The sequence below is a fragment of the Macaca mulatta genome, chromosome 12 (genome assembly GCF_049350105.2).
Source record: "Macaca mulatta isolate MMU2019108-1 chromosome 12, T2T-MMU8v2.0, whole genome shotgun sequence".
NCBI lineage: Eukaryota > Metazoa > Chordata > Mammalia > Primates > Cercopithecidae > Macaca > Macaca mulatta.
Window position 1 is genome coordinate 62,772,018 of NC_133417.1, and position 27,615 is coordinate 62,799,632.

The window sequence follows — 27,615 nt, forward strand, 5'->3', positions numbered from 1 at the left end:
TTCCCAGCATAATTATTAATAGCACTCTTTTTCATCTCAAAAGCGTTTGGATGATAGATTATATACCATTACCCTAGGCCTAGAAGACATTTGATTAACACATGTAGGACATGAATAAGGACTGGCAAAATTTCTAAGATACGTTATTCATGAGTTATTCATGAGTATGGGGAAATATACCCAGATATCATTGACAACAATGAGAAGATGCTTTGGGAAGTGACATAGGAATGATCAGAGAAAATTATACTCTCACGTTATCCCATAAATTAGCAGCAGGAAAGCAGGACATGGAAAAACTAGGAAGTCTAGACAGGCTAATATCTCCTCTCTCACCAAGCAACTGAGCCCCCCTCCCCCCGCCAAAAAAAGCGTGAATCTCAGCACCGTACAGTTAGTTATTTTCCTCCTTTCTGCTTAATGGCTATGATCTTGGCCAAGTTATTGAGTATCTCTGAACCTCACTTTACTCATGCGTAGAAAAGATAATAAGGCTTACTTCAGTTTGGGGGAGTTAATGAAATATGTATGTAAACCAGCTGGCACTGTGATTAGGTGCTCAATGATGGCGGTTCCACCATTATTCTTTCCATCGTGGCCACTCTGCACTATAGTTTCACCAGAGTCACATGACTTTTAAAATAAAGTGTTCTTGTGAGAGGAGCCATGGAGAGGCTGTGGAAATGGGAATTGATTCTTGGGTTTAAAGACTTCTTGTTCTTGTTTTTGTTTTTGTTTTTGAGAGGTCTTGCTCTGTTACCCAGGCTGGAGGGCAGTGGTATGATCATAGCCCACTGCAGCCTCAACCTCCCGGGCTCAAGCAATCCTCCCACCTCAGCCTTCTGAGTAGCTGGGACTACATGTGCACCACGCCCAGCTAATTTTTGTCTTTTTTGTAGAGATGGGGTTTCACCACATTGCCCAGGCTGGTCTTGAGCTCCTGGACTCAACCAATCCACCTGCCTCAGCCTCTCAAAGGGTTGGGCTTGCAGGCATGAGCCTCCACGTCTGGTCTTTCCCTGTCTTTCTTGCTTGCTTGCTTGCTTGCTTGCTTCCTTTCTTCTGTTCTTCCTTTCACTGATTCTTTCTTTTTTTGACAAACTCAGTCATAAAGTCTTTGGTGAATGAAAAAGAAAGTGAAAGACTAAAGGGAAGAGCAGTAACTGAAAAACAGAAGCCATGGTGCACCTGTGTAGTTCAAGCTACTTGGGAGGCTGAGATGGGAGGATTGCTTGGACCCAGGAATTCAAGCCTGCAGTGAACTATGAAAAAAAAAAAAGTCACTGAAGATGGATCAGAAATAGATTTATAGACCTATCTGAGGCAAAAAAAAAGAATGGAAAAGAAAAGGAAGGAAGGAGGCCAGGTGTGGTGGCTCGTGCCTGTAATCCCAGCACTTTGGGAGGCCGAGGTGGGTGGATCATGAGGTCAGGAGATTGAGACCATCCTGGCTAACACGGTGAAACCCCGTCTCTACTAAAAGTACAAAAAATTAGTCGGGTGTGGTGGTAGCGCCTGTAATACCAACTACTCGGGAGGCTGAGGCAGGACAATCACTTGAACCCCGGAGGCGGAGGTTGCGGTGAGCCAAGATTGCGCTGCTCCACTCCAGCCTGGGTGACAGAGTGAGACTCCATCTCAAAAAGGGAAAGGGAAAGGGTAAGGGAAAGGGAAAGGAAGGGAAGGGAAAGGAAGAGAGAGAGGAAGGGACAGAGGGAGGGAGAGAAAGAAGGAGAAGGAAGGAAAGAAGAAAAAAAAAAAAGAGGTGATGAGCTGTAATCTCTAGTCAACAAAACCTGACTAGAATGTTGCCTGATAATTTCTATAAAGGGTCCTGCAGGTTTTTTGAGGGGTATGGGTTGGGTGGGGAGTAGCCCATCCTATGGAAATGATAGTACTGTTCATATAACTGTTGCCTCTCAGCCATCTAGACTGCTGTTTGGGTGGGCGGGATGGAGAAATACTATTCTGTTAAAACTAAGAGCTTTGAAGTGGAGACAAACACAATCTGGTAGTATTACAGAGGCATTATTCACCCTGGTGACTCACACTCTGGCTCCCACACAGCAGAGGCAAGAAGTAACATTAGTGACCTTGAAGATGTTGGCCAAGTATAGACCCAGCCTTAAAACTTGAGTTTTCAAATGAACACGTGTGTGTGTGTGTGTGTGGAGAGAGAGAGAGAGAGAGAGAAAGAGAAACTAAGAGAATGCATATTAAAGAGAATATATGGTGAACAATTCTAAAAACCAGTATAAAAACTTCATATTTAAACAGCTAACTCAACTAAATAATAAGTACTTACAAGGAAATAATCATTATGTGAGTGGGTCTCAGCTCAAAGCATTAGTTGTTCAGAGCGAGAACATTTAAAATCATCATTGCTAGTGAGGAGGTAAATAGGAAATCCAGTCCCTATTCCTGGGCTCAAATCTCCCTCATCATTTCCATTCATCATGACTCTTTATGAATCCAGTTTGCTGAAAGTAATGTTTTCTGAGTTCCCAACCACACACTGCTCTATGTTCGGAGCCCTACAGACAAAATTCAAACAGATGCAGTCCCCAGGCCTTTGACAACATGCAATAGAAAGACCGTAATAAAAGAATGCATCGGAACCTACAGATGTGCAGGCAGCTGCACAAATGGCAAACAGAGTCATGACCTTAGACCAGATGGTCCCTGTGGCTTAGTAAAAAATTATCAACATAGAACCCAGTCTCAGTTTCAGGTTGATAGAGATAGCTAGTTCCTGGAACTGTACGTTGAAACCTCAGAGAAAAATAAAAGCAAAACCAACCATGAAGTCATTTAAAGCTGACGAGAAGAGAGAACTTTAGGAGTTAGGTACTAAAAAGCTAGAATAGAAAGGGTTTCCAGTTATTGAGTTTGCCACATGGAAAAACCAGGGGATGACAGAGGAGCACGCCATTGTAAACAGTGAAGAATCTCATGGGTCACCATGTTTGCATGGACAAAAGAAGAGGACTGGATTGCAAGGGTTGTAGAGGATGGCTTAAAGGCAGACTTGAGACAACTACTCAGAGTTTGTTTCTCATTTAAGTTTCCAAAGGTTTTATGGTTATGTTTTGGGTTATATTTGTCCCGCAGCATTTCTTTCTTTTTTTTTTTTTTCTTTTTTGAAATGGGGTCTCGCTCTATTATCAGGCTGGAGTGCAGTGGTGCGGTCCCGGCTCACTGCAACCTCCGCCTCCCAGGTTCAAGCAATTCTCCTGCCTCAGCCTCCCAAGTAGCTGGAGCTACAGGCACATGCCACCATGCCTAGCTAATTTTTGTGTTTTTAGTAGAGACAGGGTTTCACCATCTTGGCCAGGATGGTCTCAATCTCTTGACCTCGTGATCTGCCCGCCTCGGCCTCCCAAAGTGCTGAAATTACAGGCATGGGCCACTGCACCCGGCCCTAATTTTTAAAAAGTGTTTACTTTTCATGGGTGCATATAATAGTTACAGGAAGTAAGGTGTGGTTTGCTCAGAATTCATAGCTATAATTAAAACAACAACAACAAAAAAACCTCTTAGGATCTTTTCTCTGCAATTAACAGGAGCCCAACTCAAAATAGCCTAAGGAGAAAAGACTATCATAAGAAAATCCATGTGTTTCCCAGACTCCAAGAACTGGAATGTAGGTGGGTCACACTTAACCACACTTAAATACCACAAGCACTCTCTGTCCATCTTTTGTCTTTGTTTTGCCAGTCGGCTTCCTCCTTTGCTCACTGCCAGCTAACCTGCTGTAGTGCTCATGCGTGCACATGGGAAACGCAACTGCCAATAGGCCACATCTTTATGTTTCTTCCTTTTTGAACAGCAGCAAGACTGGCCTGAGTCTTAGTCTAATTCCAAACTCCTGGGAAAGGGTTAAGATTGATCCCTTTTGGGTCAGGTAGCCACCCCTGAATGAATTAATGGTAGCCACTGGGTCACAATGTATTAACTCAGCTCCCATCGCTGCCATATTTATAAACATGTGGAGGGGACAGTTCCTAGGAAAGAATGGTACTGACTAGACAAAGGGTATTTATGTATCAGGATGCTTCGTGGCTGGGCACGGTGGCTCACACCTGTAATCCCTGCACTTTGGGAGGCCGAGGTGGGTGGATCACGAGATCAGGAGTTCAAGACCAGCCTGGCCAAGATGGTGAAACCCTGTCTCTACTAAAAATACAAAAATTAGCTGGGCGCAGTGGCAGGCGCCTGTAATCCCAACAGCTTAGGAGGCTGAGGCAGGAGAATTGCTTGAACTGGGAGTGTGGAGGTTGCAGTGAGCCAAGATCATGCCACTGAACTCCAGCCTGGGCAGCAAAGTGAGACTCCATCTAAAAAAAAAAAAAGTGCTTTGGGCTGGTTATTTATTATGTCACATAACAAAAAGTCTTACCTGAAATTTAGTGAGTCTGAGATTCAAGTCAATGCAATTTAACCAGTACTTATTGAGCACCTACTAAGTGCCAGGCACTGCTGGTGATGTATAAGGCAGGCAATAATCTCTGCCTTCAGGGAGCTTACATTCTATGGTTGGTCAATTCTGTGACTCAGCAGCATTAACAAATTCTCAGATTTTTTATTTGTTTGTTTTAATTCTGCCAACCCCAGCAAGTCAGGTACAACAATCCCTGACAACAGGAATTGAACCAAGACACATAAAGTTTTAGTAACTTACCTAAAGTCACACAAGAGCCTATGGAGGAACCATGAGACCAGACTCTTAACTGAAATACAGTGCTGGTCTTTTGGCTCTGGGGCTGGAGAAGGGCCCAGCCTTCCTGAAGCATGTGGCTACCTGATGCCCGAACAAAATCAGGGGTCTATGACCCAAGAATAGGTGGGGATGGCTTCTAGAGGGGAAACTACTGCGACTTCTATAGCCTGCTCATTGGGACCAATGTATCTTCAAATCTGAGAATTGACTGAGTTGGTAAAAACCACTGTATTTATAGTTAGAAGCTCTCCCTGAGGTCGTGGTTAGGAGATCAGGATAGAACTGGAGGTGGCTTACGCAGAATATAAGGGGCTTGTAAATCAAGGTTTCTATTTGCAAAGATGTTGATGAGCACAGAAGGGATAGAACTGATGGTTACAGCAGGGGGCAGTCTCCTAAACTGCAGAAAAGACACTTTGATGTAGCAGAAAGTATATGAAGTCTAGAATTGAGAGACTGTGGGTATCAATCCCTATAATGTAATAGCCAGAAAATTCTTAAGGTATGTTGGGGTATCATTTTAGCAGAGGTTGAGGAAAATTGTCTTCATTTGACTTTAACCAGGAAAGGTGCTTTTGGATCCCACGTGGGCAAACCTGCTATAGCTGATTGCCATTCAGTGTTGGAAACTAGGAACTTCTGGAAAGAAAAGGCATAAATTTAAACAGAATTTCTATAAATCTGAATAACGTAGAAAGAAGAGGAGGAGGAATCATAGATAATTACTCCTATGAAATACGAACTGGAGATATAACATCCTATATAAAGAGAATAATAATAAATCTTCATATTAAGAAACAAGGGAATTGCCGGGTGTGGTGGCTCATGCCTGTAATCCCAGCACTTTGAGAGGCTGAGGCAGGCGGATCACCTGAGGTCAGGAGGTGGAGACCAGCCTGGCCCACATGGTGAAACCCCGCCTCTACTAAAAATACAAAAATTAGCCAGGCATGGTGGCAGGCATCTGTAATCCCAGCTACTGGGGAGGCTGAGGCAGGAGAATCGCTTAAACTTGGGAGGCAGAGGTTGCAATGAGCCAAGATCGTGCCATTGCACTCCAGCATGGGTGACAGAACAAGACTCCATCTCAAAAAAAAAAAAAAAAAAGAAACAAGGAAATCATCAAGAATGCTGATAAATACACAGATAGGACTTTGATTGTATTGGCTTTCTTTTTTCTTTGAGACGAGCTCACGTGATCCTCCTGCCTCCGCCTCCCGAGTAGCTGGGATTACAGTACAGGCTCACACTGCCATGCTGGCTAATTTTTTTCATTTTTTAGTAGAGACAAGAGTTTCACCATGTTGCTCAGGCTGGTCTCAAATGCCTGTTTTCAAGGGATCCACCTGCCTTGGCCTCCCTAAGTGCTGGGAATACAGGTGTGAACCACTGCGCCTGGCCTATGTTTGCAATGTTTTCTTTCAGAAACTGAGTGGTGGGCACATGAATGTGTGTTTTATTATTCTCTATGCTTTTTTTTCCTGGAATATGTCATTAAAAAAGAAAAGCTTGGTATCATTTTGCCTTTTTGGAATCTGTCATTTGTAATTTGATGCTTTGTCAGTAGTGAGTGGGGAGGTGCAGAAGAGGAACTGAGTTCCGATGTCTTCTTGCTTCCAGAAGGAAGGACCAGATCTGAGATCTTAGACCATCGAGAATATTCCTCATACCATATTTGCGGTCATGGTACTACCCTCCCCTCCCTTTCTCCTGCCCCCTCGCAGTTTTTGCCTTTACATTTGGGAACTCAGTTGCATCCTACAATTTGCCACTGCCCCAGTTGCACCAAGGAGTGGGTGTAGTAGAAATTCAATATCCACTGGTATGTGTCATTGTTCCTGAGTCAACTTTGCTTTTCAAAAACACAATATGTTATTAAACAAAATCTCCCCTCTGTTCTGAACAACAGACTAGCAGTTGGTTTTTTTAATACATACTTGAGAAAAGTATACATGCTTAGTCCACTCGAAGGCTAATCACCTGCCAGGGTTTATTGGGAGTTGCTAGGGTGGGTCCCACCCACCCCTCACCACCAATTCTTGAGTCACACAATGGCAACATTTTGCTATAAAAATGCTAACTTCTCTTCTGTTGTACTTCTGCTGTTATTCAAAAACAGCCAAATGGATGTTATTGAAATCCGGTCCCAAGAAAGGTTGAAATTGCTCCCCAGCTGGGCCTGAGACCCTGTGTGCCAAATTTCAGCCTAAAGAGAATTCTTATATTTGAGTCACTCCGAGCAGCTGAAAATATGAGGTTTGGGGTGGAAATGCTAACAGACTCTTAACTATCATTTTGCAAACCATGTGATTATAACACAATGCAACCCCCCTCTGGAGCAGCTCTCTGGCAAAAGCAACAGAAACAAGACGTCTGGGCCCGAAAGTTCTGCCTTTACAAGCTTCTGCTGGGCTAGCAGCAGGCAGGGGAAGCCTAGTGATGCCATTGTCGACATTGCTGTTCTAGCTGACGTTAAAAGATGGGCCTCATTGGTGAATTTCTGTTAAATAGCATGAGCGTATACAGCTCATTCCTTTACAGGGTGCCTTGGAACGCAAGTTTATGGTCACCCTTGCCTGTTCTGGAAGTGTTATCACCAACACAGTGCTTGATTCCAACCAGACACGAATTGTTTGCCACCTCTAGTCCCATTGGCTTAGTCACACTTGCTCCCATTCCAACTTGGCAAAAATGCCTGCACTGCTTGGCCACTTGCTTCTATCATCTGGCATTTAGATGTGGGCTGAATCTCTCCTCAGTAGCATTCGGGGCCACAGAGATGCTTTGGTTCCAGGCGCCAAACACATGTTCCAGACAGTGAGTGTCCAAATGTAGGTAGAGTTTCCATGGGCTGATTCATTCATGCAACCCTCACAGGATGGAGGGGCAATCAGAGCTTCTTGAAGGCAGCCCCCTAGAGCACTATTTCTAGAAGAGTCTCTCACCACACCTCCCAGAACATTCAGCCCTCTGTAGGGCTGTGACAAAAGGTAAATTTCTCCCAAGGCCCAGTCAAACTGTGGCTTATCTGTTTCTGCCACTCACTAGCCAGTCTACTTTGGGCAAAAAAATTACATGCATTGATGGGTAAATCTCAGTTTCCTAAGGGGCAGAACCTGCCTTCTGTCTGTTTGTGAAGATCGTAGAATGTGAGAGTATTTTCTAAACTGCTATGCACCATATACATTTTTGGCCATGATATCTCCAAAATTGCATCATAGCTTCAAAATTCAAATTTCAGCTAAACTACAATTGAAGTCAATAGGAGTGGATTTTAAAGATCTGCTTCCATTAGAAATAGCAGGCCACAGGTTCTGAGAATTAGTATTTGTTGGGTGTTTGATACATACTCAGTTCTCTGTTAAGGACTGTGAAGATGGCTGGGCATGGTGGCTAACACCTGTAATCCCAGCACTTTGGGAGACCAAGGCAGGCGAATCACTTGAGGTCAAGAGTTCAAAACCAGCCTGGCAAACATGGCAAAACTCCGTCTCTACTAAAAAATAGCAAAAATTAGCTGGGCATGGTGGCAGGCGCCTGTAGTCCCAGCTGCTCAGGAGGCTGAGGCACAAGAATCGCTTGAACCTGGGAGGCAGAAGTTGCAGTGAGCTGAGATCATGCCACTGCACTCCAGCCTGGGCAACAAAGCAAGACTCTGTCTCAAAAAAAAAAAATGGACTGTGAGAGATACATGGTAAGTGAAGACATGATTCCTAATATTAACAAGATTATGATTTAACGTAAAACAAAAGATACTTTGATAATTAAGTGAGAGATGCTCTAGATACAGTAACAATTCAAAAGTAAAGAGGAGCTGTGAGGGCTGGAGAAATGGGGTAGCTTCATGGATAATGCATGTGATAGATTCTGTCATTTGTGTCTGTCAAGGACCCTTTTTTAAGGGTATCTTAGTCCATTCTGCTATAACAAAACACTTTACACAGGGCAATTAATAATCAACAGAAATTTATTTCTTACAGTTTTAGAGGCTGGGAAGTCTAAGGCAGCAGTAGATTTGGTGTCTGGCAAACACTTGCTCTCTGCTTGAGTGCCGTAGCACAATCACAGATCATGGTAGCCTTGACCTCCTGGGCTCAAACAATCTTCCTACTTCAGCCTCCCCAGTAGCTGGGGCTACAGGCACAAGCCACCATGCCCAGCTAATTTCTGTATTTTTTGTAGAAACAGGGTTCTGCGGCCAGGCGCGGTGGCTCACGCCTTAATCCCAGCACTTTGGGAGGCCAAGGCAGGTGGATCACTTGAGGCCAGGAGTTCAAGGTTGGCCAACATAGCGAAACCCCATCTCTACTAAAAATACAAAAATTAGCCAGGCATAGTGGCACATGCCTGTAATCCCAACTACTCAGGAGGCTGAGACACGAAAATCACTTGAACCTGGGAAGTGGAGGTTGCAGTGAGCCTAGATGGTGCCACTGCACTCCAACCTGAGCGACAGAGTGAGACTCTTGTCTCAAAAATGAAAGAAAAGGAGAGAGAGAGAGAGAGAGAGAGACAGAGAGAAGAAAGAAGAAAGAAAGAAAGAAAGAAAGAAAGAAAGAAAGAAAGAAAGAAAGAAAGAAAGAAAGAAAGAAAGAAAAGAAAGAAAGAAAGAAAGAAAGAAAGAAAGAAAGAAAGAAAGAAAGAAAGAAAGAAAGAAAGAAAGAGAAAGAGAAAGAGAAAGGAAGGAAGGAAGGAAAGAAAGAAAGAAAGGAAAGAAAGAAAGAAAGAAAGAAAGAAAGAAAGAAAGAAAGAAAGAAAGAAAGAAAGAAAAGAAAGAAAAAGAGAAAGAGGGAAAGGAAGGAAGGCAAGGAAGGAAGGAAGGAAGGAAGGAAGGAAGGAAGGAAGGAAGGAAGGAAGGAAGGAAGGAAAAGAGAAACAGGGGTTTACCGTGTTGGACTGATCTCAAACTCCAATGCTCAAGATGATTCACCTGCACCCTTTCTTAAGAGCCCCACCTCTTAATACTATCATGTTGGGCATGAGGTTTCCGTTTCTTTCTTTATTTGTTTGTTTGTTTCTTTAGTGTTGCTCTGTTGCCCAGGCTGGAGTGCAGTGGCAGGATCTCGGCTCACTGCAACCTCTGCCTCCTGGGTTCAAGCGATTCTACCACCTCAGCCTCCCGAGTAGCTGGGATTACAGGCACCCACCACCACACCTGGGAAATTTTTGTATTTTTAGTAGAAATGGGGGTTTCACCATGTTGGCCAGGCTGGTCTCGAACCCCTGACCTCAATTGATCCACCCACCTCGGCCTCCCAAAGCATTGGGATTACAGGTGTGAGCCACCATGCCCAGCCCTGGATTAGGTTTCAACATAAGAGTTTTAAAAAGACACAAACATTCAGACCATAGCAAGGGGATTTGATCTTCCACACTCCATGTGGTTTTAATGGGTTTGACAGTCATAATGCTGTACCTCCCTGGCTACAGATGTGGGCATATACCCTGGGCTTAGCTATCATAGTACCCCACCATTCTAGATGAAACGATTGAACAAGAAGATGCCATTTGATCCAAATTAGGCCAATGAAAACTCCCCCACCCCCACCCCACAGCCAAGATACTACAAATGGAGGATGGGAGAGAGGAAGTCTTGTGGGTTATGCATAAGATGTTGTAAGTATGGAGCTTTCCGTGGCCCTGTGCTGGTCCTTCAGTATGGAGGCATGATGTCTATAGAAGGAGAGAATACATCCAGTGCAAGGTAAAGTGAGACTGGATATGAGAAGAGGGACCTAATTGCACTATCTAGGTCCCTGACATCTCTGAAGCAAGCTGTTCTGTTTTTCATAAAACCAAATTTCCTTTTTATGCCATAGAAGTTTGCTTTGGATGTTCTTTCATTTGACCAAGAAGGAGTCCTAACTCTTAGAGAATGGGATTTGACTTGTGTATTTTAAAAATGGGCAGGATTTTGATGTGTCCAGGGAAAATGGTAGGGTAGTCCAGGCAAGTAGAGCCGCTTTAATGAAGGTCCAGAGATAAGAATGAGCATGGTGCCGGGCGCGGTGGCTCACGCCTGTAATTCCAGCACTTTGGGAGACCGAGGCGGGTGGATCACCTGAGGTCGGGAGTTCAAGACCAGCCTGACCAACATGGAGAAACCCAGTCTCTACTAAAAATACAAAAATTAGCCAGGCATGGTGTCGCATGCCTGTAATCCTAGCTACTCGAGAGGCTGAGGCAGGAGAATCGCTTGAACCCAGGCGGCGGAGGTTGCGGTGAGCTGAGATAGTGCCATTGCACTCTAGCCTGGGCAAAAAGAGCGAAACTCCGTCCCTCTCCAAAAAAAAAAAAAAAAAAAAAAGAATGAGCATGCTATATTTGGGGAATCTGAGAAAATCAGCCTGAACAGAGCAATTTCAAATGAAGTAAATTGGAAATAAGTAAATTAGGTGGGTTATAAAGGAAGAGGTCAGTTTGAGAGTTTGTTTAAACTAGATAAGAGTTGAGGCTTGATTAGAAGGAAACAAAGAGTTTCTAAAATTAAAATAAAGAAAAACTACATCTGTTTAAAGGCAAAATTTTAAGTCTGTTGCATTAATCTGCTTAGGCTGCCATGACAAAAATCTCACAGACTGAGTGGCTGAAACAAGAGACTATTTTCTCACACTTCTGGAGGCTAGGAGTCCAAGATCAAGGTTCTGGCAAATTCGGGTTCTAGTAAGGGCTCCCTTCCTGGCTTATGGATGGCTGGCTTCTCACTGTGTCCTCATATGGCCTTTCCTTTATGCACACATAGTGGGGAGAGGGTGGGAGTTGGGTGGAGTTGTTGGGGGAGCTTTAGTGTCTCTTCCTCTTTTTATAAGGATACCAATTATATAGGATTAAAGCCCCCCCCTTATGGCCTCATTGATTTTAATTACCTCCATAAAGGCTGTATCTCCACATGCAGTCACATCGGGGGTTGGAACTTAATATATAAATTTTGGAAGGACACAATTCAGTTTATAACATCTGTCAAAACTAAGAACAGGAGAAAATGAAGGTAATGGAAACACTGATATACTAGTGGGAAAGTAAATCATCACAGCTACCTAAGAGGAAAATCTGGCAAAATCTATTCATGTTGGAACATGTATGTCCAAAACCTATGAATTCTACTCTGATTTTGGGAAATCTTTTACAGCTGTGCACCATGAAGTACATTCAAAACGATTTTTACAGCATTATTTTCAAGAGTCCCCAGATCGAAAGCAACCTAAATATCCATCAAAAAAAAAAAAAAAAAAAGGAAAAACAAATTATTTAATTATTTTTTTCTGAGACAGGGTCTTGCTGTGTTGCCCAGGCTGGAGTGCAGTGGTGTGATTATAGCTCACTGCAGCTTCAAACTTCCAGGCTCCAGTGATCCTCCCACCTCAGCCGCCAGAGTAGCTAGGACTACAGGGTGTGCACCACCATACCCTGCTAATTGTTAAACATGTTTTGTAGAGAAGGGGTCTTGCTACATTGCCCAAGCCAGTCTTGTACTCCAGAGTGCAAGTGATCCTTCTACTGCAGCCTCCCAAAGCACTGGGATTACAGGCCTGAGCCTCTTGTGCCTGGCAGGGAAAATAAATTTTGGTGTGTTCATACATTCAACCCTACATAGCAGTAGAAGTGAAAGAAAAAAAAACAAAAACAAAAACAAAACAAAACTAGACCTACATGTATCAACATGAACAAATCTCAAATATAATAATGTTGAGGAAAAAATCAAGTTAATGAAGAACATAGAGCATAATAAATCAGTGGGGTGCCAGAGCTGGCTCACATGTATTGGGGTTGTCTCTTCCTAACTTCTTCTTCACTGACACAATGTGGTCATTTGAATTTGGCCTTTGGCATTGGAATTAGCCTAACTCTGGCTTTGCAGCCATTCTTACTAACTGCTTATGGTGGGAGTATGTAAGCATGGAAATTGGCAGATGCTTTAAATTAAGTTGTCTTTTTTTCCCTATAGAGCCTGTTGTTAAAACCAGGATATCACTGGATAACATTTTTTTAGATTATCTCATTTAATCCATATGTCAACACTATGAGATATTATCACCATTTCACAGATGAAGAAACAGGCTGAGTGTTGTAACTTGCCCAATCCACACAGGTAATAAGGACAGACCAGGGATTATTACCTCATAGTTAGAGTTTACATGTATATACCAAATATACACATATTATATACCTGACTTTTTTTGTGTTTTGACCATACTTTCTGACTCTCACTATTACTCTGTTCCTATTATAGCTGCTGCATACGTATGTTTTAGCATTTGCCATGCTGAATTGCAGTCATTCGATTATTAATACTCCCTATTCAATTATGAGCCTCCAAAGAGAATGGACCATACCTTATTCATCTCTATAGTTCCAGAACACAGGCTAGACATGGCACATCTACATAAATTCCTTGTTAGTAGCCTAACTCTGGCTTCACAGCCATTTTTTACCAACTGCTCATGGGTGATGAATATTACAGGACCTTTATTGAACGATTAGCCATTTATTTTGCTCCAAGATCTCCAAGATCCCCCATCACAAGGCAGCCTCAGCAGGAAGAATATTCAATACAATCAACCCCTGTTTGTAGAGCTGTTCCTCATACCTTGAACCCCAAAACTGTGATGTCTAGGACTTTGTAAGTTTAAGAACTGCACTCACATCAGTCTGTCCCCAGCAGTTCACACACATTACAATAACTAAATGACAGGATAGCACCATATTCATAGAATATGCAAGAATAAAGGAAAAATATGAGACAATGTAGATCAATAGCATAAGATAAAATCTTGCCAAAAGCTACCTTTTTATTATGATATAGCCATTGGGTCCAGAGGGGCAAGACCACACAATTCAGAAGCTTTCCCACACAGGAAACTAACAGAGTTGGTTGTTGATGGCATTTGAGGCATAACATTTTTATAAATTTTAAAATACTTAACACAATATACCATAGTATCATATAAATACAAGTATTTGGTAAAATAAATACCACATTCAGGATAATGATTACTTCTTAAGAGGAAGGAAAGGAAGGTAATTAATGAGGGAAACAGAAGAGCTTCAGTTGAATTTGAAATGTATTTCTTAAGCTGAGGAGCAGGTATGAATTAGCGATTGTATAGTCTGTGCTTTTTGTTTTGCTAAAACATTTAGTAGTAGATCAATGAAATATGGCAGCCAGTTCTCCCACAGAGTATAGAGTTGCATGGGTGAGGTGGGAGGAGGCACCAGACACAGTCTCTATCCTTATGCCATCCCACTAGCTCTGCAGTGAAGGGTAGCTCTATGGCTCCCAGATTTGGCCATGGAGGTGGTGGGGGAGCAGGGGAGTTTTTAGTATCTCTGGGGCCACACGCAGTTGCCACATTTGGTTCTGAGTTTCCGAAAAGAAAGAAGGAGTAAATACCCACACGATGGGGAGAGGAGAGAATCAGGGGAATCATTCAGGTGGTGAACACGACCATTTTAAGATGACCCTTCAGCTCCACCTGACCTCTCCAGGCTGCCTGGCAGGCAGGGGGTATATTTGGTTACAGACAACAGATAGAAGATATACAGATGCCTATTTCTAGTCAACTTGAGTCATAATAGAATTCAAGTTCTCCTAGAAAAGGGCACAAGTAGGAAATGTTAAGGGCAAATCTACAGCTAACTAACATTGGTCAAGAGATGCTAGGAGGGGAGACTTAACTCCTAAGGGAAAGATCCTTTCGCCCTGCTGCTGGGGTAGGTGCCATGTTTTCATTCCTAGGTAAGGTGGTCTAAAGTACTCTACTTTAGTTCCATTCCCTTGGTGCTTGAAAGCAAGTTAATTAGGCATTTATAGGCTGGTCTGGATTTCGTACCTCTCCCTGACCTCCCTCCTCCCTTCACATTTGTGATACTTAACTGTACGCTAAGCACATCGTGCTGTTTCTACACATGCTGTTCTCTCTGCCCCACCACAATCCTTCTCTTTCTTTAAGTCCTTTCTCTTTCTTCAAGTCCTTTCCCTTTCTTCCTGTGAGAAAACTTCCCCTCTACCTCTCCACATCAACAGAGGCATCTCTGTCTCCTCTGGGTCCCCTTCCTAGGACATACCTTTATCGTTTCTTTCTATGCACAGTATGGTAGTTGCTGCTTATATGTTCATCTCCCCTGCTGCAGTGCTGAGCTCCTTTGAGACAAGAAGGCTGTGTTACTTTACCTTTGTATCTCCCAGGCCTACCACAGACCTGGCACAGACATTGAGTAGGTGCTTACTAGAGGAGAGAAGAAAGAGAAGGGAAGAGAGAGCAGAAAAAATGACCTGACTCTTCACTTCTTTTCTTTAGACATCCTCTCCTTCACTCTATCTTTCCTTTTTTAAACTATCTAACTATCTGCTAACACTCATGCAGAGTTCAGTTGTAGGCAGAGAAGCAAGGCAGGAAGTATGGGGTATGCCAAAGATAAGGAAACTGACACTAGTGGGCACAAGAGGTCTAATTCCATTCTTTGGTGCAACTTCATTTTACATAGTGCTGTTTGTGGGAAATTAATGACCCTATATACAAAGGCTGGAGGTGCACAGAAGGCAGAGGTGAGGGATGATAACAAAGGTCCTGGTACCTTTTCTTCCCCCTTAACTGTCAACCTCTTCTGCTTTGTTTTTTTTTTTTTTTTTTTTTTTTGGTCTCCTGACCTGGTCTGGGATCTCCTGATCCCAGCTATCAACAGCTAGCAATTTCATGTGTGTTATGCCATGAATTCTATTCTGAATACAGCCATAGTAGGTTTCACTAATTAATTAAATTGTACTTCATAGACTTGGAGTCAGGTCTCTTGAATACAAGATGCAAATTTATGCAACATATGCAAATCACTCATGTTCTCAAATTCCATGAACAAAATCTGGTAGCCTTGAGATAAAAAAGCCCCTGCCAAGCATCATCTCTCCTAATTATTGCTTAATTTCCTCCTCCCCCCACCCTTTAACATTGAACACTTTCAGGCTTGGCAGAAACTGGAAGAAAACACAATGAGAGCTGGTTAATAAACAGGAAGTTCCTCAGGGGCAAAGACCCTGCAATCTATTTATTTTATGCTCTCCAGTGGCTCCTAATATACTGCTGAGCACACAGTCTTGCATAGGGAACACCACCAGTCCTGACTATCAAATTATGGATATTTCAAGATGAACAAAAGTTGAGAGCCCTGAAGGCTTTGCAAAACATGCCATTTAAGACTAGAAACAGGAAATTGATGACCTGTACTATATAATGCATGTAGCTATTAATTTATTTAAATTAAATAGCATTTAAAAATTTTGTTTTTGGCTGGGTGTGGTGGCTCATGCCTGTAATCCTAGCCCTTTGGGAGACCAAGGCAGGAGGATCCCTTGAGCCCAGGAGTTTGAGACCAGCCTGGGCAACATAGGGAAAACCTGTCTCTATTAAATAATAATAATAAAAAAATGTAAAAGGAAATAAAAATTTAAAATTTAGTTCTCAGTCAAGCCACATTTCAAGTGTTTAGTAGCTAGATGTGGCTAGTGACTTTCATATTGGGCAGTAGAAGTATAGAACATTTCCATTATCATGAAAAGTTCTACCAGACGGCACTGATTTAGACACTTGGTATTCAAAGTCCAGTCCTTGGAGAGCATATTGGGCGTGTATTGAGAGCATATTGGAAATGCAGAAACTCAGGTCCTACTCCAGATCCACTGAATCAGAATCTGCATTTTAACAAAATCCTCAATTCATTCACATGCACATAAATGTGAGAGAGGCATTGGTCTAGATCTAGAATAGAAAACAGTGGTTCTGTACTCGCTTCAGCAGTATATATACTAAGAAGATTAGCATGGCCCCTGTGCAAAGATGACATGCAAATTCATGAAGGATTTCATTAAAAAAACTTTAAAGAAAGTAGAAAGGAAACAGGGGTTCTCCCCAGAAATAAAGCCACACATCTACAGCCATCTGATCTTTGACAAGGTCAACACAAATAAGTAATGGGGAAAGGACTCCATATTCAATAAATGATGCTGGAATAGCTGACTAGCTATATGCAGAAGAATAAAACTGAAGCCCTACCTTTTGCCATATACAAAAATTAACTCAGGGTGGATTAAAGATTTAAAAGTAACACCTCAACCTATAACAATCCTAGAAGAAAACTTAGTAAACACCATTCTGGACGTCGGCCTTGGGAAATAATTTATGATTAAGTCCTCAAAAGCAGTTGCAACAAAAACAAAAATTGACAAGTGGGACCAATTAACTAAAGAGGTTTTGTACAGGAAAAGAAACTATCAACAGAGTAAACAGACCTACAGAATGGGAGAAAATATTCACAAACTGTGCACCCAACAAAGCTCTAATATCCAGAATCTATAACAACCCCATTAAAAGTGGACAAAAGTCATGAACAGACACTTCTCAAAAAAACACATACAAGCAGCCAACAAATTTATAAAAAATGCTTGATATCATTAATTATCAGATGAATGCAAATCAAAACCACAATGAGATACCATCTCACACCTATCAGAATAGCTATTACTAAAAAGTAAAAAAACAACAGATGATGGTGAGGCTGCAGAGAAAAGGGAATGTTTATACATTGTTGGTGGGAATGTAAATTAGTTAGCCACTGTAGAAAGCAGTTTGGAGACTTCTCAAAGAACCAAGAGCAAAACTACCATTTTCCCAGCAATCCTATCACTGGATATATATCCAAAAGAAGGATAGCGCGTCATGGCTCACATCCATAATCCCCAAACTTCGAGAGGCTGAGATGGGAGGATCGGTTGATTCCAGGAGTTTGAGACCAGCCTGGGCAATGTAGTGAGACCCCATCTTTAAAAAAAATAGCCAGGCATGGTGGGCATGCCTGTAGTCCCATCTACTTGGGAGGCAGAGGTGGACGATTGCTTGAGCCTGGGAGGTTGAGGTTGCAGTGAGCCATGATCACGCCTCTGCATCGCAGCCTAGAAAACAGAATGAGACCTTGTCTCAAAAAACCAAATACAAAAACAAAAACAAACAGAAAACAAATCATTCTACCAAAAAGACACATGCACTCATCATAGCGCTGTTCACCACAGCAAAGACATGGAATCAACCTGGGTGCCCATCAATAGTGAATTGAATAAAGAAAAGGTACATATACATCATGGAATACTACACAGTCATAAACAACAAAATCATGTCCTTTGCAGCAACATGGACGCAGCTGGAGGTCATTATTCTAAGCAAATTAACCCAGGAACAGAAAACCAAATACCACATGTTCTCACTTGTAAGTGGGAGCTAAACATTAGGCACTCATGGACATAAAGGTGGCAACAACAGACACTGGGGACTACTAGAGCGGGGAGGGAGAGAGCAGGGGAAGGATTGGAAAACCCTTTGCTCACTACCTGCATGATGGGGTCATTTGTACCCCAAACCTCAGCATCATGCAATATACCCATGAAACACACCTGCCCATGTACCCCCTGAATCTGAAATAAAAGTTGAAATTACAAAAAGAAAGAAAGAAAGAAAAGAAAGAAGGAAGGAAGGAAGGAGGGAGGGAAAGAGAAAGAAAAGAAAGAAAGAAAGAGAGAAAGAAAGAAAGAAAAGAAAGAAGGAAGGGAGGGAAAGAGAAAGAAAAGAGAGAAAGAAAGAAAGAAAGAAAGAAAGAAAGAAAGAAAGAAAGAAAGAAAGAAAGAAAGAAAGAAAGAAAGAAAGAAAGAAAGAGAAAGAAAGAAAGAAAGAAAAAGAAAGAAAGGAAAGAAAGACAGAAAGAAAGGAAGGAAAAAGAAAGAAAAGAAGGAAGGAAGGAAGGAATCAGTGATTTTCTAATTTTAGTATATTTCAGAATCATCTGGGGTACTTATAAACACAAATTGCTGGGCCACAATATATGAGTTCCTAATTCAGTAGGTGTGTTAGTTTCATAGGGTTGCCATAATGAATTACCACAAAATAGGTGGTTTAAAACAAGCTCCTATTTCTGGATGCTCAAAGTCTGAAATCAAAGCATCAGCAGGGCCACACTTCCTCTGAAATTGGTAAGGAAGGTCCTTCCTTGCCTCTTCTTAGCTTCTAGTAGTTTGCTGGCAATCTTTGGTGTTCCTTGATTTACCGGTATATAACTTCAGTCTCTGCCTCTATCATCTATGGAGGTCTCCCCTTGTGTATCCGTGTCTCTCTCTCCTTTTCTTATAAGGACATTAGTCATACTGGATTAAAGGCCCACACTAAGCGAGTACAGCCTCATCTTGGCTTATCTAATTACATCTACAATGACCCTATTTCCAAATAAGGTTACATTCTGAGGTACTGGGTGTTAGGACTTCAACCTATCCTTTTGGGGTCACAATTCCACCCATAACAGGAGGGCTAGGGTGTGGCCTGTTAATCTGCATTTCCAAGTTCCGCAGCTGGTGCTAATGCTGTTACAGGAACTACACTTTGAAAACCACAGGTCAAACAATTAGCAAAACAGGATTACTTGGAACAAAAGTTGGATTGTACCATGGAAGTAACTGTTCCACTTCCCAAATGTGCAGAATTCCATGTTTAGGCATACTTGGGAGGTGACCATCCAGCCATTGCATGAATACTTCCAAAGACAGAGTCCCCTTTACTAGCAGTGCAGCTTTCTTGATGGCTATGCTCTTGAAATTTGTGCCCTTTGAACTTTCCGAATATCTGATACATCTAGCTGATGTATGGCAGCAGAAAGTCTCGATATTTTTTCTGATGGCTGCACAAAGTCTCAATATTGAATTTTACATTTCCTCTTTGTGACAGTTCTCCAAATTCTTTAGATCCTGGTTTGCTCTGAAAGGCACACTTGTTAAGGTTTTCAGGGGTGATAATCATGTCCCCCCACCCCTGGTTATGAGTTAATTAGAAACAGATATAGGAATCCAACAGATGAAGATCAAAAGATCAATTATATTTCCAGTAAGCATAGATTGGAGGGTAGAAGTTGGACCTTGACCACAATCAGCCTTCCTATGAACCCCCACTTAATTGAATTTATGTAATAGAGTCATATACAAAGAAGCAGGACAGTTGACTCCACACCACTGTGCAAGGTTTTAAGGGTATGAGTTACAGCTATTGCCACGTAAAGAAATGTAACAGCACTAGGAGAGATCAGGTTTTCCTGGGAGAGAGAAAGGAAAAATCTCTACCTTCTCTTCCATCAAATCCACCCATCCCAAGAGGCTTCCTTCTCCCAGGGTTGCCTCCTTAGCATCCTTCCCACCATTTTCCTTTTCTCAAACAGAACCCTAATGTTATCTACAAAAGCCCCACCGCAACCCCTTTCATGGTGCCCTAGTGTCTCAGGAAGCCAGCACTATCCTCAACTGAAGCCAATCCTATTAAATCTAATCTCCTTGCAAGTGATTAGTTTCAGCATTTAGGCTTCAGCCAATCAGTGCATGGCATGACTCCTAGAGATTGCTATTGGATGAGAGATGGACTAGTGATACAGACGAGCCTAATCAGACTACTTTTGTTCAAAGGTGGGAGGAAAGATTTTGTTTTTTTTTTGACAGGAGTCTCACTCTATTGTCCACGCTGGTGTGCAATGGCGTGATCTCGGCTCACCGCAACCTCTACCTCCCAGGTTCAAGCGATTCTCCCGCCTCAGCCTCCCAAGTAGCTGGGGTTACAGACATGCACCACCACACCTGGCTAATTTTTTTGTGTTTTTTTTTTTAAAGTAGAGACAGGGTTTCACCATGTTGGCCAGGCTGGTCTTGAACTCCTGACCTTAGGTGGTCCGCCTGCCTCAGCCTCCCAAAGTGCTGGGATTACAGGCATGAACCACCACACCTGGCCTGGAAAGAATTTTCTAATGAGGAAGCATGCTGTTCCAGGAGTTGATGGCAGTCACCAGGAGGAAGCAACCTGAAGAAAACGCCCCTATCTGGAGGACAAAGGAGCTCAAAGAACAGCAAAGCAATAAATCTCCAGTCCCAATTATGATACTTGCTCTACTTCTGGCTTTTGTTGTTGTTATTTAAAATAATACTAATTTTTTAAATTGTTTAAGCTGGTTATGTCAATGTCTCTGTTATTTCCGGCTAAAATAATTTCTACCAATAAAATACTCAAATATTTTTTCTATGATTTAGTAGAAATTGCCTCATGGGACTGGGCACGGTGGCTCACGCCTGTAATTCCAGCATTTTGGGAGGTCGAGGTGGGCGGATCACCTCAGGTAACGAGTTCAAGACCAGCCTGGCCAACATGGGGAAACCCCGTCTCTACTAAAAATACAAAAATTAGCCAGACGTGGTGGCACAAACTTGTAATCCCAGCTACTTGGGAGGCTGAGGCATGAGAATGGCTTGAACCAGGGAGGCGGAGGTTGCAGTGAGCGGAGATGCTCCACTGCACTCCAGCCTGGGCGACAGAGCAAGACTCTGTCACACACACACACACACACACACACACACGCACAAAGGAAAAGAAATTGCCTCATGAAAAGCTGAAGAAATAGGACTAGGTTTCCACCCACCAATCCTCCAACTTAATTCATTAATGTTGCTCTTAAAGTATGTGCCCCTAAATGGGCAGATTACTCCAGACACTGTGGTACAATTAACTCCCACCCAGCACAGTGCCTGCCATGGAATACATGCTAAACAAGTATTTGTTGAACAAATGCAACTGGAGACTACACTAACATTTTTAGTGGATGCATAATAATTATATCAGTTCAGGTGAACTAAAAATCCCTAGAAAATTGTAACACAACTTTTTTTTTTTTGAGACGGAGTCTTGCTGTGTCGCCCAGGCTGGAGTGCAGTGGCGCGATCTCGGCTCACTGCAAGCTCCGCCTCCCGGGTTCACGCCAGTCTCCTGCCTCAGACTCCCCAGTAGCTGGGACTACAAGGCGCCTGCCACCACGCCGGCTAATTTTTCGTATTTTTAGTAGAGACGGGTTTCACCGTGTTAGCCAGGATGGTCTCGATCCGCTGACCTGGTGATCCACCCGCCTCGGTCTCCCAAAGTGCTGGGATTACAGGCCTGAGCCAGGCTGGAGTACAGTGGCGCGATCTCGGCTCACTGCAACCTCTACCCCTCGGGGTCAAGCGATTCTTCTGCCTCAGCCTCCCAAGTAGCTGGGATTATAAGCACGTGGCACCACGCCCAGCTAATTTTTGTATTTTTAGTAGAGATGGGGTTTCACCATGTTGGCCAGGCTGATCTCGAACTCCTGAGCCCAAGGGATCTGCCTGCTTCGGCCTCTCAATGTGCTGGGATTACAGGTGTGAGCCACCGTGCCCGGCCATATTTTAATATAAACTGATGCCATCACTGTTGTTCTTCACTCTGTATCTGAGCAGTTGCATAGTGTATGAAGTTTTCCTTTAAAATTTTTTTTAACCTAAATTAATTGAGTTTAGGAGACTCCAGCATAGGTTGCACTCAGCTGAGGTGATTTTTTTTTTCCACTTTTTTTTTTTTTGAGATGAGTTCTTGCTATGTTGTTCAGGCTGATCTCAAATGCCTGGGTTTAAGCAATCCACCCACCTCCTCCCAAAGTGCTAGGATTACAAGCATGAGCCACTGCGCCCGGGCAGGTGAGGTGATTTTTAATTTTCCATCATTTGTCATGTCAGTTATTCTTCCTATTCTGGTAAGAACTTCAAAAAAGCTACACATTCCTTCTGTGCCTTCATATGCATCAAATAGCAAAATGTTGACCGTAACAGCACAAGCGGAAAGAACTCTAGGTTACCCTATTGTGTGCTAAAAGGAATCTCTCTGTTCCCCTCTATGCATTCCTAACTTGATCCATGAAATGAGACCTTCTGCCCTTGCAGAAATGTCAGGATCATAACTTCTACTGCTTCTAGTTCACTCCTTCTACCTCCAACCATGCTTGATGGTTGGTGAATTTTGGAGAAGGAACTGAAGCTGCCTCAACAATCCCTCTCCGAATTCTTTGAAGTTGCCTCTGTGCAGGACACCTACATTCTCCTCTTCCACCAATCACTGAGCTGCCCCTGAATGGGAGGCCAGAGGCAATTCAGCTGTGCCTATGACTGGAGAGGGATGTTTAACTGTGTCAGGCCTGGAATATTAGCAAGGATTAAGGGCCAGGTTGTGGACACACAACAAGTCACTTTCTCTTATCAGTTTAATCAAAAGCAGAGGTGAGGGGTTCCTTTTTCCCCATCTGGTTGACACCTGTGTTTACTTATTCATCGCTTCAGAACTTAGATGGGTAAGAGCAACTTGTTATTAATGGACTGTTCCCAAAGCTCAATCTTAACACTCAAGATTGATTGTTCAACAGCTTAAAATCTATCAAAACATACTATTATTGAGGCCTTCAACCAATTCCAGGAAAAGTAAGTCTGTCATAGTCCCCTAACCTGACAACTTAATACTCCAAACTAAAAAAGGAAAGGTAATGTTTGGTTCATTTTGGTTCAAAAGTATGACTTATTTTGAGCAAACTGATCATAATATGAAGTGATTATTATGTTCCTTTTAAAACTTTTTTTTTTTTTTGACAGAGTCTCAGTCTGTCACCCAGGCTGGAGTGCAGTGGTATGATCTCGGCTCACTGCAAGATCCGCCTCCTGAGTTCACACTATTCTCCTGCCTCAGCCTCCCAAGTAGTTGGGACTTCAGGCCCCCGCCAGCACGCCCAGCTAATTTTTTGTATTTTTGGTAGAGATGGGGTTTCACCGTGTTAGCCAGGATGGTCTCAATCTCCTGACCTCGTGATCCACCCGCCTCGACCTCCCAAAGTGCTGGGATTACAGGCGTGAGCCACCGCTAAATAGTTAGCCAGGCGTGGTTGCACACTTGTAGTCCCAGTTACTCAGAAGGCTGAGGTGGGAGGATCCCTTGAGCCCAGGAGGTTGAGGCTGCAGAGAGCTATAATTATACCACTGCACTCCAGCCTTGGCAACAGAGTAAGATCTTGTCTCCAAAAAATAAAAATAAAATAAAAAATAAAGAACTGGCCTCAAACCTCAAACTTACACATTTGTACTTTCTGTGATTCCCACTTTTTCTCCTTCCTAAAAATCAGACTACTTACCCATTTCTTGTCTTTGGAAACTACTCCCATGAGCCACACTTCCTCTGAGATTGCCCATTGTAGTAGTTACATGGTACCTGAATTTCCTTCAGAACCATGGAATGTAATTCTCAAGGTCTAGACACTGGAACTCATAAAAACCACCAGGTGAAATCTTGTCTCTCTTGGGCAAACTAAAACAAACTATGGCAACTGTCATGCGTAGTTTTCAACTATGAATAGACTCAGAAATACATGGTAGGTAGTAATTTGTTATTTTGCTGAGGCATTGGACTCTGGCCCACTGTCATAATTGTAAGTGACATAAGCATGCCTAGCTGAGCCCAACCAACTGCCTAACATGCCCGTCTCAACTGTGTGCTTCATATTCTTACTCTTTTCTCTTCACAGTGATTATGTCTTTTCTGTCTGTATGAAAACGATGCTGAACAGCCGGGTGCAGTGGCTCATGCCTGTAATCCCAGCACTTTGGAAGGCCAAGGCAGGTAGATCACCTGAGGTAAGGAGTTTGAGACCAGCCTGGCCAACATGGTGAAACCCCGTCTCTACTAAAAGTACAAAAATTAGCCGGGTGTGGTGGCGCGTGCCTGTAATCTCAGCTACTCAGGAGGCTGAGGCAGGAGAATCACTTGAACTCGGGAGGTGGAGGTTGCTGTGAGCCGAGATCGTGCCACTGCACTCCAGCCTGGGCGGCAGAGCAAGACTTTGTCTCAAAAAAGAAAAAAAAGAAAAAGTTATACTAGAAATCCTAGGAGAATAGAAAAGGATGCTTTAGAGGAAAGAGAAAAAGAAGAGTTAGAATTTGATGGGTCCATGACACCCCTCTGCAGAAGCAGCAGCAAGACTGTAGCAGGTGTGGTTTCCAGCCTCACTGAATCCTTCTGACAAAGAGAGAGCATCAAGCTACTATGGACCATGTGGAATGAACGAGAAGAATAACAGAAAAAGCCATATGACCCAAAGATTAGATACATTGGTACAGAATGCTAAATTTTATCAATAGATATTTCTCTTCACTGGGCACACAGTTAAATTCTATTTCTCTGCCAGCCTCCTTGTATCAACTTACAGCTAAGTGGTTGAGTCTGACTGATTGAATGTGGGCTAAAGTAATATACCACTTTAGGACCTGATTCGTAAATATATCCTCATGATCTCTCTATCTCTACCTCTAATTCCTTTCCAGTCAGAGTGGCAGGAAGCAAATGATTTCAAAGCCCAGATGATGACAGAGCCCCATCATGGAAGGGGCTTGGATCCCTGAGTCACTGCTTGGAGAAGAGCTGCCTGGGATGACTTCCTGATCATGAACATCCACATTGGACTTTGAGCAAGGAATAAACATCCTATCTTAAGACAATGTGATTTGGAGTTTTTGGCATATGACCAGCTTCAATTACCCTGCATAATGTACACATCTTTTCCCTCTTTCCCAGGTAACTCATATGCCTCCCAGATGTTTATATTTGGAAGGAGGGAAGAAGACCCAAATAATAACTGAGATTAAATTTCTCACCAACTCATTGGGACTCTGAGAGATGCATTTCATTTGATTTAAAGAAAATAAATTACTTTGAAACTAGATTTGACATTATTCCTCCATCTGTATTACTTTTGATTTATGGGCAAGACATAAATTGAGTAATCCTGGTCTGACAGACAAGGTTCCCCAACACGTACCTAATGGTGGTCCCTCCCACCCAGATAAGTATTGGCTTCTTGACCTTTCACTCCCATCCTGTTACTGTCAGACCTGCTCAGCCCTTCCTCAGTGTGGTCAGGAGTCTTGAAGGCCTGGAGAGCAAAGAGTTAAGTCCTTCTTTCAGGTCTTTTTCTCCTTCAGTCGATTAATTAGATTGAAATTTCAACTTCAAACTGCTCTGCTGGTCTCTAGCTAATGCTGTCACCTGAAATACTGCCCACCACACATGAGCTTTTGACAGCAAGAGCCGCTCAAAAGCCTCTTCATGCCTCTATTCCAGGAATAACCCACGGAAAGGGTAGATATCTGTGAAAGCTGAGTACTGAAGCCCTCTCTGTCCACCGCTTCAAAAGAATAACTACCATGGGTCTGCCTTTATTTTGTATTTTAGTTCCTCTTTGTCAATGAAAAGTTCCTGCTCTCTATTCATTATAAAGAATAAAGAGCTTTTCAAGTGTGAGTTGCTAAACCCAGAAGGGAACAGAGCTATTTTTGAGAGGGTTTCAACTCTGAGCTGTTACATCGACCAGCCTGCCGGCAGCGGAGGTCTTCCAGGGAGGCTGAAGGCAAGAGCGGCTTCTCTTCAGGTGGGCATCTCAGGGAGGAAGCTCCTGGGGCTGAAATGGTCTAGCTCTTTGGCCCACAGGCAGCCCTGGTGCCTTCGAACCTGGCTCCTCAAGACAGAGCTTGCAAGGGGGTCAGGGGAGTCACTGTGATTCTCACCCATTTGAGGTCTGCCTGCTGCCTTGGGTTTCTCACATCCACTTCCTCCACGCAGGAAACAATCTGCTTGATTCTCCTCCGGGGGCACAGGGAGGAGGGGGGTGTCTTTATGTCCTCTCCTATCTTCGTCAAGCCATATGCAACTGGCAGCTAGCACGCTTCTCTCTGTGGGAAGAGGATCATCAGAGCTGGATTCCTGACTGAAAGGAGAAACATGCAGAGTTGCCTGCCTCCTGGCCAACAGGAGTGAAATCCTCTTGGCTTGGGTCTGTCCAGAGCTCTTCTGAAGTCCATACACTGTAGGGGCATGGATGGGCTCTCAGATTCGGAGTTAGAGGACCTGGATTCAAGTCTCACCTCTCTGAGCCTCTGTTCTCCGAGGCTACAATGAGGATAATGGTACTTTGCTATCAGAGGTGCTGCGGGGAGGATGACCCATCCTCACATGTGTATGGATAGTCTGTGGACCCTGCAGTGTCATGCGTGGTGATCATTGCTCTGAGGGTCAGTGAGATACGTGTTATAGTGTCTTTTAAGGACAGAAAATGATGCCATTGGATGACAGAGGAGATACTGAAAATTTGATAGAAACAACTAATGATTTGGAGGAATGAGCGTCTGTTTTCTATCCTCCCATTCCATTCAGTTCCCCCACCAGAGAAAAGGGGCAGGGAATTAAAACGATTGCTTTGCTCTGATAGCTTTTGGAAGTTAAAGATGGGCATATGTACTAAAATACTAAGAGAGAACCAAAAGGATCAACTAATTTTTACAGAGTGGCTAAAGATAATAGAGAAACCTACATGATTATATTTCATCTTGTACTACAGAGGATTTATGAGAGCTTACAGTAAATTTTAAAATTGTTATTATTTATTTATTTTTATGTTTTTAATTGATATATAATAGATGCACATATTTCAGGGGTACATGTGATCATTTGATGCATTCCTATAATCACATCAGGATAATTAGAATATCCATCACCTTAACTATTTTTCTTTATGCTAGGAACATCCTAATTATTCTCTTCTATCTGTTTTGAAATATACAAGAGATTAATGTTAACTATAGTCACCCTACTGATCTACAAAATACCAAGTCTTATTTCTTGTATTGTACTATGTATTTGTATCCTTTAATTACCCTGTCTTTATCACCCCACCCCTCTACCTTTCCTGGCCTCTGGTAATCACCAATCTACTTTGTATCTTCACGAGATCTACCAGTAAGTATTTTTTTTTTTAAAGAAAACTTATAGACATAAAAATGTAGGCAAAATAGGATGATTAGGTCCAAGAGAAAAGATACTGCACATATAAACAGGTGACAAGGATCTACTGTTACAAAAACAGGGCAGCCAAGTAGGCTCTGAGCTTCCAGGAGGCCAAAGCAAAAAGGGAAATATGATCTGTCACCAAATTTATATCTTTCTTGAGGAACCCCT

At 42.8% G+C, this 27,615-nt stretch overlaps 1 long non-coding RNA gene and 1 other non-coding gene across 3 annotated transcripts in view; both read left to right on the forward strand.

Annotated features, from left to right (window-relative positions):
• LOC144333380 (uncharacterized) overlaps positions 1-25,323 on the forward strand; it is a 45,979-nt gene extending 20,656 nt beyond the window's left edge. For both annotated transcript variants that reach the window (XR_013401988.1, XR_013401989.1), the window contains exons 2-3: positions 24,134-24,242; positions 24,930-25,323. This is a non-coding gene — a long non-coding RNA (uncharacterized LOC144333380). The remainder of the gene's footprint in view (positions 1-24,133; positions 24,243-24,929) is intronic.
• LOC114671581 (U6 spliceosomal RNA) lies at positions 16,476-16,583 on the forward strand. Its single transcript, XR_013402347.1, has one exon. It is a non-coding gene; the product is annotated as a U6 spliceosomal RNA (small nuclear RNA).
• Positions 25,324-27,615: the final 2,292 nt, after the last annotated feature.